This window comes from Canis lupus, chromosome 37 (genome assembly GCF_003254725.2).
Source record: "Canis lupus dingo isolate Sandy chromosome 37, ASM325472v2, whole genome shotgun sequence".
Taxonomy (NCBI): Eukaryota; Metazoa; Chordata; class Mammalia; order Carnivora; family Canidae; genus Canis; species Canis lupus.
In genome coordinates, this window is record NC_064279.1 from 28,455,189 (window position 1) to 28,465,462 (window position 10,274).

Sequence of the window (10,274 nt, forward strand, 5' to 3'; positions counted from 1 at the left end):
TAGGATTCTGGAAGTTTGGATCAGGGTACCGGTGGAGGTGGGTAGTCATGGTGGGAGGGGGTATTGAGAAATAGAAAAGAAAAGCAGGAGAGAAATAGAGTTAGAAGGGACTTCAGGGTTGCTCTGATGAAGGCCAGGTCTGTCTGGAGTGATGAAAGACTAGATTTGGGGAGAGGGGCTGGGGTTGTGGACACTCCTTTGAACTCTGTTCATAATCAAGTAACAGAGCTATGATCTTTCTCAAGACGTCTCTGACCATGTGGTGCTCAGTGGTTGAGGGGCAGGGTTCCATGTAATGAGATGCACTGTGTCTTTTTTTTTTTTTCTTTTTGCACTGTGTCTTTGAGGAAGTACCATTTGGGGGGAGCTGGTCACCCACTTTCCTCAGCCCCCACCCAGATCAGCAGTCCGCTTACTGGTCCTCCTTTTTTCCTCAGCACCTGTGTACGACTATAGAGGAAGTCACTCTCCACTGGGGGCAGCTCTTCAGCTCTCAGGGCAAGGAGGTCAGAGCCCGTGTTTTCTAAAGAGATGTTGGCCTAGGCTTTGAAAACACTTTGAAAACACCTTTTTTGTTTGTTTGTTTTAATTGAATGTGTCTATCAACACTGGACACATTAAAAAAAAAACATTCTGTACTTAGAAAAATAAATAAAATATTCTACCAGAGTAAACACAGCACATAACACAACTAAACGATGTTCAAACCTTTCTATGTTGGAGGCAGAAAAAAAAAGTATCATTATTTCTTTAGCAGGAGTTAAAAAAGGAGTATTCACTTTCCAGTTATATAAACTTATCCTCCACGCCTCAATTTATAAATCTGGGATAAGAATCACTCTCGATGTCACATAAACAAGAACATTTTTAAGGTGAGGAATAGAAAAAGTAAAAGAGAAAATGACTTCTCTCTCTATTTGTGTGTATGTGTTTAAAAACAGTCATCACTCTGGTATGAAAGTATCATATCTGTGCAGGAGGACAAATTTCACTTTAGCTTCCTTATCTAGCCATATATCCACACAGTGTTAACAAGTCTTTGCTACTCTGGCTTGATGGAGACAGCCTCGAAAAATTCAAAATAATCATAAAAATCAAGGCACTATGTTGTTGCAATATTTATATCCCTGACAGGTGCCCTGATGCTATGAATGAGATCTCGTTCATGTGTGGTCTATGCCTCTAGCCGTACCTGGTACAAATAGCATGTGTTCTAAACTCCCAAGCCATCCTTTCCAGGGCGGACTGCAAATCATACCAGGTCAGTGGCAGTGGGACTCACTGCTGTCATTCATGCACTCCTTTTGTTCCATCGTACATGCAAGAAATTTCTACTGCCAAATAGTTTTAGAAATGCCAGGACAGAAAAGGGGCAATGAAGACAGGGGATGAAAGCCTTAATGTAATACTTCAGAAGTATCAGGTGAGGACAGGCCATGTTCCTGCTAGTGTGTGTGAGAGAGAGAGACAGAGACAGGGATGGACAAACAGAGAGGGAAGTAGTGGTGGTGAGAGCTGGAAGCAAAAGGAAAACTGTTTGCAGAAACAGAAATAAAATCTGATATAATTTGGAAGGGTCCAAGAACAACCAGAAGGAGTCTCTTCATTGGTCACTAGAGTCTCAAGAGTCAGCTAGGAAAGGATGAAAGAGAGGAGAATGTCCCACAGGCTGACAGAGAATCAAGAGAAATTTCAAGAGAAAGCAAGACATCTGGGGAGATGTGTCCTCTTACAAGATAATATGATCCTAGGGAAAGTCAGAATACTACCTCCAGGGTAATACACGCTGAATGGAGAGAAAATACTAGAAAGGAACATGTTTTGTTTCTGATCAGGAGAATGAAAAAATTCACAAGAAAGGTGAAAGGCAGTACGAGCTAGAAGACCAAGACGAGATTCTGGAGACATTTCTGCCTGCCTTGAAGACATAGCACGGACAAAGTCAGGAAGCGACACACTAGAAATTGAGGCCACCCACACAGAAATATATACCTACCAACCCAGAGGTGCCCCAACTTTTTCAAATCCTGGAAAAATTTAGTTCTTCCCACTAAGCTGTCTTTAACTATGAGTGTTTTTCTGAAAGCCCACTAGGCTTGTGGGAAGCCAGGAAAAAATAAAAGAGAAGACATCAATTTCCATTCCAAATTCTCGTCATTCTGAGAAATGTTTCCAATATCTGCTTATTGGAGGAGAAACGCCTGGATCCTTGAGGGGTGGTCATGAAAAACCCACAGCAGCAGAAAACGAGGGCCGTTGTCTGTGGAGTGCTCTGGGTCTGCTTCATCCCACCCTACTTGTGTGGCTCTAAGAGCGGAGTATTTTTTCCTTCCAGTGCAGAAACTTTGGAAGGCCCCAGCTTCTGCAAGTCCAAACCAAAGTCTAATGGATGTGGGGATATAAGAAGCAGGATAAGAAAAAAGAAATGGTGTATTTTTATCCAAACCACAGGTGCCAGACCATCTCCTGCAATTCATCAGTAAATAAATAAAGCAGCATCCCTGTTTAATATTCCAGGGATTATAGGACTGTTATTTGATACCCACGGCTCTGTTACCCTGGTACATAACTGTGTTAACACTGCAGGTTTATTCCACACCATCGTGTAGGTGGGCTGGGGCCATTTGGGCTCAAAGCTTAACCAACTTGGAAGTCTTTCAAGTCATAGGCCGCCCAGAATATTTCATCTTCCGCTCCCACAGTCCAGTCAAAAAAGATGAAAATCATACGACCAGTCATTCTCACTGTCCAATCACCTCACTTAATCAATCCTTCTTACATTTCACTTAAAAACTTGACTCCTACCTCTTCCTCCTCTCTGCCCATCCCATCCCCCACTCTTGGTGTTTGTACAATTAGCCAGGATGATATAATTGGAGAATTTGAGGAACAGCTCAAAAACAGTTTTGGTTTTTGATAACTGTTTTCCTTTAGAATAAGCTTCTATTTAAAAAAAAATCTTCACTTAATGCTAGCTGATTAAAGCTTCATCAGTCTTCCCATAAAATTAATCTCGTCCCAGTCTTTTCAAAAAGGTGCATCTAATATTGTTTCACGTAGAAATCTTTTCTGTAAGAATGCAGAAAGCATCCCCTGGATGTCCACTGCAATGTTATTTGCACTTGGGGTTTCCCAATATTCTTTTTCCACCCACGGATAGACAGTGATGACTCCATAGATCATCTTTATGTCACCTGTCAGAAAAAAAAATTAAGTCACCACTATTTTGTGGTTCCTTCAGAGTCAAATGCTGTCAGGACAGAGCTCGTTTCTCAGCTCACCTACCTTCTTTTTCCACAGCTCTTCTCTGCAAAACCTTGCACTTGGGGATTTTTTTTTTTTTAATTTTAAAGGGAAAAATACAAGCTCTGCAAATGCTCAAGCACCAGCTCTGATAGCACTGTAGGAGCACATTAAGGAATGTGTTAGAAAGTGGGAGACATATATCCTTTTATGTGTTGAGTATAATGAGGTGCAGTGATTAGTCTAACTCACTGAGGCAAATCACTACACAGTTTTAAAGGTCTACCCGTTCCATGCACCGTAATTAAATTAAAGTTAAAATACTGTAATTATTTAGAACCGGGATGCCATTTTTTAACTGACTTTGTGAACTCATGGGCTCAAATGAATGCAGGGATAAAATAGCATAACACAAGTTGGCTATATATTATCTTGTCTATCTTGTATTTGGAATTAAATTACCCAGGAGTTCAGAGGTTAATAAGAAACACAAGAACTATCCTCTATATGGTAGTAGCTTTATGTTGGCTGCATTTAAATACGCGCGGGGAGCAGTAATTTGATTATTTACATACAGGCACGCAAGCTTCCATAGGCACACGTACGCATAATGTCAAGCCATCTCCTCACCTTTCCTGGGGGCCCTGTAAGCAACAGGAACTGTGCTTTACATCCGCCATCTCCTGTAAAACACGGAACGACCCTGTGAGACACGTGTTACTAGGTTCACATTAGAGATGGTATCATCTCACCTTGGGTAACTCAAAGTCAATTCGAACTGCAGCAAGAGTGAATGCGGCTGGTTAATGAGCCCGCCTTAGGACCCTGTGTTCTCCCCAATCTAATCTTTCACATTTTCCCTGACCTTTGTGCAGGGCCTCCACTCTCTGTTGAGTGCAGGAATTAGAAACTGGGAGGTATCCTTGATTCCTTCTTCTCCTTATCTCCATGTTCAATCCATTGTTTGGTCTTACACGTTCTTATCTTGTATACATCCTTCAAGTCTTCCCCTGAATTCCGTCTCCCACATTACTAACCAAGACTTTGCTGCTCTCACAGCTCATCTGGACCACGGCAACAGTCTTCAGATCATCTTCCAACATTCCTTTTTCTTCACCTAATGTTCTTAAAGAAAATCTGATCATGCTACTCTACTGCTTAAAACACATCCATGGATTTCCACAGCTCTTCTAGTCAAAAAAAAAACTTTAATGTAGACCACAAAATCCAACATGATTTTCTCCCTCTCTGTTTCTACAGGCTCATACTGCATTCTCTCTAATCTCTTTCTTCAGCCACACAGATCTCCCTGTGTTTTTTAACAAATATTTCACACTTTGATCTATCTCAGGACCTTTGCACATCCTGTTCCCTGTAACTGACCTGACCACTCTTCCTTCATACCTTTTGCCTAATTAATAACTTCAAATATGATCTTCTCTTTATTGTTACTTCCTCAGAGAAGTCTTCCTTAATCCCATGCTAGGACAGGTCCTCTGTTATATGATCTCATAGCATCCTCTCTCTTTCTTCCATAGCACTTAACATAGAACATGAATAGACATTTATACATGTGATTGTTTGATTATTATTTGTTATTCTCATTTAATTACTAATTACTTGAAGGTAAGAATCCTGTCTTTTTGCATTGCACCACAACCCCAAAACTTAGCAAAATGCCATGTTTAGCAAATATTTGGCTACATATTTGATTCATAGTCTGACTTATCATGAATTGAATAGCCTTTTTAATTACTGGATACAGATGGAAACAAATCTTTTTTGAAGAAAGAATAGGGGGATACAAGTGTGATGTGTACAAAGTAGAAGTAGTTTCCTATTTAATATATATTGATGATCAGGAAAAAAAAAAGAGTGTCATTGGTTAGTCATGATGCCTAGAATGTCCATATTTGGAAATTTCCCTAAATCAAGTCATATTTTCTAGAAATTTGCATCAGGTGGAAACTTTGCCACATCAATTAGAACCATTAGTCCAGATGAAACCAATAGATAGGAAGCAAAAAAGCAAGACTCTCAAGAAAATTGGTCAAAAGAGAGGTAATTTTGAAGATCAAGAAGAAAGGGTTTGAAACTCATTGGAAGTGTCAAACCTTATGTAAGGCTGAGGCCTGTACTAAAAGTTGCCAGAGGGGCGCCTGGCTGGTTCCGTGGGTAGAGCATGTGACTCTTAGCCTTGGGGTTGTAAATTCAAGCCCTATGTTGGGTGTAGAGATTACTTAAAAACTAATGATTAAAAAATTAAAAAGAAGGAAAAAAGAACTTGCCCAGGCAGGTAGTAGTCAAGATACCCACAAGAGGGCACTCCTAGTCACACTTGTGTAACCTGTAGACATGAATCCTCTGAGGTTCTGACTCTACCTTGAGGGCCTTTCAAATATACATCAATTCAGCATCCAAAGTAACTTAAGAACATTTAACCTACTCCAGTATGTTTCTGGATATTTTAAACCATCAAAGGAAAAGGATATTGTCCATGTAAATCAAAACTTAAAAACTCTTATTCCCATCCCTCTCACTTCATTTCACTCACATGCCACAGCAGCTCCCACCCCAACTCACCCCCACCTCCCCAACAACACATTCTCATTAAACCAGCTCTTGAGGCTTTCTTGTCTCTTACACCTCTCCTCTTTGCTCCAGCTTTTTATTATGTAGAAAGATTTCTCTGGGATCTCTGGATGTGATTCCCCAATTCCTCCAACATCAGGACTGGCCCAGCCAGACATCTTATTTCCTTAGAGCAAGAGAATAGTAAGAAACTGAATATTTATAATTTAATGATATATCATTAAAAATTGCTATAATCGGAGCACCTGGGTGGCCCAGTCAGTTAAGCATCCAACTCTTGATTTTGTCTCAGGTCATGATCACAGCATTGTGAGATCAAACCCCATGTCAGAGTTCACGGTGGGCATGGAATTTGCTTAAGAATCTCTTTCTGCACCCCTTTCCCTCACTCTTAAAAACAAATTGCTACTGTCACCTTGGTTGTTGAAAATATGCAATTATATACTACAGCAAAGCAAAGAACATCCTGATTACCTTTTCATAATTTGTTAGACTTCCTGGATGATCAGCTTTGGAAAGCTATGATTTGTCCCCTTTGGGGGGCATTGGAAGATGCCGTGGGGAGTTCATACCTCTAACCATTTACTGTTTGGATGAAATGTATTTTAGTAGGACGTTATGTTGAAGAACTGTAAGACTGAGACAACAACAGAAAGTTTAGGCACGTTCAACACAAGAAGTAGGGAAAACATATCTCCATTTTTTTTTTTTTAAGATTTTATTTAGGGCAGCCCAGGTGGCTCAGCAGTTTAGCACCGCCTTCAGCCCAGGGCGCGATCCTGGAGACCCGGGATCGAATCCCACGTCCGCTCCCGGTGCATGGAGCCTGCTTCTCCCTCTGCCTGTGTCTCTGCCTCTCTCTCTCTCTCTCTCTCTCTCTGTGACTATCATAAATAAATAAAAATTAAAAAAATAAAATAAAAAAAATAAAAAGATGGTCCTGTGTGTGGAAGTCTGAAGATTATTGGAGATTATGGTCAAGTGGAAAGGATGTCAGAACTTGAGAGTTCAGAATCATCTTTAAAAAAAAAAGAATTTATTTATTTATTTATTTATTCATGAGAGACACACAAAGAGAGGCAGAGACACAGACAGAGGCAGAAGCAGGCTCGCTGTGGGGAACCTGACGCAGGACTCGATCCCGGGCCCCCGGGATCACCACCTGAGCCGAAGGCAGATGCTTAACCGCTGAGCTACCCAGGTGTCCCATATATCCTCATTTTTTAAGACAGTCCACCCAAATTTTCATTTTGCTTTAGCTAGACCCTACACAGAGGTATCAGACAGGAAGTTTTATGAGCCATCAATAATTAATACAAAGAAAATTGCCTTGGAATAATTAATCCAAAATTGGGTATCCAAAATATTTATCACCATCCATATGCACGGATGACCCGCATATATTCAGAAATGAGAGATTGTCCCTGGATGACACCTCCTTTAATAGTCTGGTTAGCACTGGAGTCTGAAGTGAAACACGCCAAGAAATTTGGATTTCCAAGTGCGCCATGCCTTCTGCAGAGAGCACACTTAACACACTTAATGATTTTCTCATTCGATACCTAATGAGATTTTTCAAACTAATTGCAGGCTCACAAAAGTTTTCAAAAGAAGACAGAAACAACATTAAGAAAATAAACCATGGCAATGATCCCATGCTGGGAAGGATTGAGTAAGATACCTTTGGTCTGAGAAATCTGAATTTAGATAAGATGTTAACCAAAGTATGTTTTCATCAAATTAATTTAATTAAAAAAAAGAGTTTTAATACAGAAATACTAGACTGTAATAGAGTTTCAAAACTATGCACACCTTGCTGACGGACGACCCGGCCAATAGAGACGAGTCAACTGCAAACCACCCTTGCTACATTTGAATTTAAATTTCCAGTGAAGTTCCTAAGTAAAATACACTTGAGGTGGTCTCTATCAGAGTCATGAACTTTCATTACCCAGAAAAGCCCATGAAATAAATCCTAGCAGCTCTCTAGTTTAATTATAGCCTGTTCTACCATCTACATAACCATAATGACCTTACATGATGTTTTTCTAGTATAACATATTTGAAATAAACAGCATATGTAATCCCATTCCATTCCATACCCTCATATTAAAAGTTAAAATGATGCTGTTTGTTTTAACTTTCTGAATTATTCTTCCAAGTATCTTTTTTTTCAAAGAGAGAGAGAGAGAGGGAGAGAGAGAGAGAGAAATGGATGGAAGGAAACCTGCTAACAGTCTGCGATTAAATTTAACAGCTCCTGAGAGACCACCCCAGCATTTCCGTAACCTAGTTGGGAGACTTCATGTGGATGATTGCACAATCAATTGTTTTTGTTCTTTAATAGGATGCTTGTGCCAAAAGATAAACTGTTTGGGTTCAAAGGGCAGTGAATTCATTAAAAGAAGTTCCTAATAAAAGTGATTCAAGCTTTGTATTTAGCTTTTAATACAAAAAATTAATTAACATTTGCATTATGAGAACTGACCTCCCCAGGGAAATATAATCAATTCTCCCAATACAGGATGGATTCTGCAGAAGACATAATTTCTTATTGTGGTGCTAATCAATCACGTCAGTGGTGCAAGGGAACTGTAAATGATGCGCAAAACTATTAAACTCTAGACTCTTTTAAAAGCCAGTTGTCAACGCCATAGTATATAAATATATACTTATACTGGGGACTGTTTAATTATAATATTGATTAAATTATTGCAGTCTCCGGCATAATTCATGATGATGGCCTGCTATCTGGAAAGAATAAAAGACAACTGAAAACACATCTATAGTTTTGCAAATGTAATTTCACAAGGAAATTGTGTTAATTATAACAGCATGATACATGCCTTTACTGCAAAGGCTGCATTACTAAGGAAAAGACTATAACTCAAGAAGAGAGTCGAGATGATTTAAGGCCATTTTTAAACCATTGTTTAATTGTATTCATTTGAAGCATTCCTTTTTTTTTTTAATGCATCCTTGATTGGTTTTTTAATTGAGGTAAAATTCACATGACCTAAAATTCACTATTTTAATAATTTAAAAATGTACAATTCCACAGCCTCCCATACATTGGAAATGTTGTGCAGCCATCACCACTATCTCATTCCAGAACATTTCCATCAATTCAAAAGTGGGTACTCTTTGGAGAGGTACCCACTAAGGAGTCATTTCCCATAAATGGAATCACATGATGGGTGGCTCTTTGTGCCTGTCTTCTTTCCTTTTGAAGACTATTTTCAAGGATTGCTCATGTTGTAGTACCTATCAGCATCTCCCCTCTTCTTATGGCTGAACAATATTTCATTGTAGGGATGTAACACACTTGCTTATCCATTCTTCAGTGGATTGGGTTGTTTCTACTTTCTGGCTATTAGGAATTCTGCTGTGAAATTCATAGGCAAGTGTTTGCATGAACAGTTTTTGACTCTCTTTGACATTTATCTAAGAGTAGAAATGCGGATCATAGGCATTTTGGGGGAATCACCCAACTGTCTTCCACAGTGGCTATGCAATTTTACATCCCCAACAGCAATGTATGACTGACGATGATGGGCATCTTTTTATGTGACTATTATCCATTGATATATCTTTTTTGGATAAATACCTACCAGATCCTTTGCCCAATGTTTAATTGTGATGTGGGGCTGGGGGCAGGGAGAGGCAGCGTTTTATTGTTCAGATTCACAAGTTATTTAATATAGTCTGCATTCTAGGCCCTTATTAGATTTATAATTTGCAAATATTTTCTTCCATTCTGTGGGTTGTCTTTTAACTTTTTTGATAGTGTGCTTTGGTGCATAAGAACTTTTCATTTTTATGAAGTCCGATTTATTTGTTGTTGTTGCTTTTTGCTTTGGTTGTCTATATAGGAAACTACTGCCAAATCCAAGGTCATGAACACTTACACTTACTCTGTCTTCTATGGGTTTATACATTTAGCTCTTACATTTAGATCTTTGATCCATTTTGAGATAATTTTTATATGATGTGAACTTAGCTAGGGTCTAGCTTCATTCTTTTTGGACATGTATATTATATTGTCCCAGGACATTGAAGAGACTGATTTTTACCCCACAGAATAGTCTTGACATCCTTGTCAAAAATCGATTAATCATGGATATATAGGCTTATTTCTGGACTTTTGATCCTATTCCACCCATATGCAGTGCCACAGTTTTGATTCCTGTAACTTATAGTAGTTTTGAAGTCAAGAAATATATGTTTTCCAACGTTATTCTTTTTAAAAGTTGTCTTGGCTATTCAGGGTCACTTGCAATGCCACATGAATTTTAGGGCCAACGTTTCCATTTTTGTAGAAAAGAGCACCAGGATTTTGGTAAAGGTTGGATCAAAGCTATAGATTCTTTAGGGTAGTTTTGCCACACTAAAAATATTAAGTCTTCCAATCTACAAACATGGTATGTCTTTCCATTTAC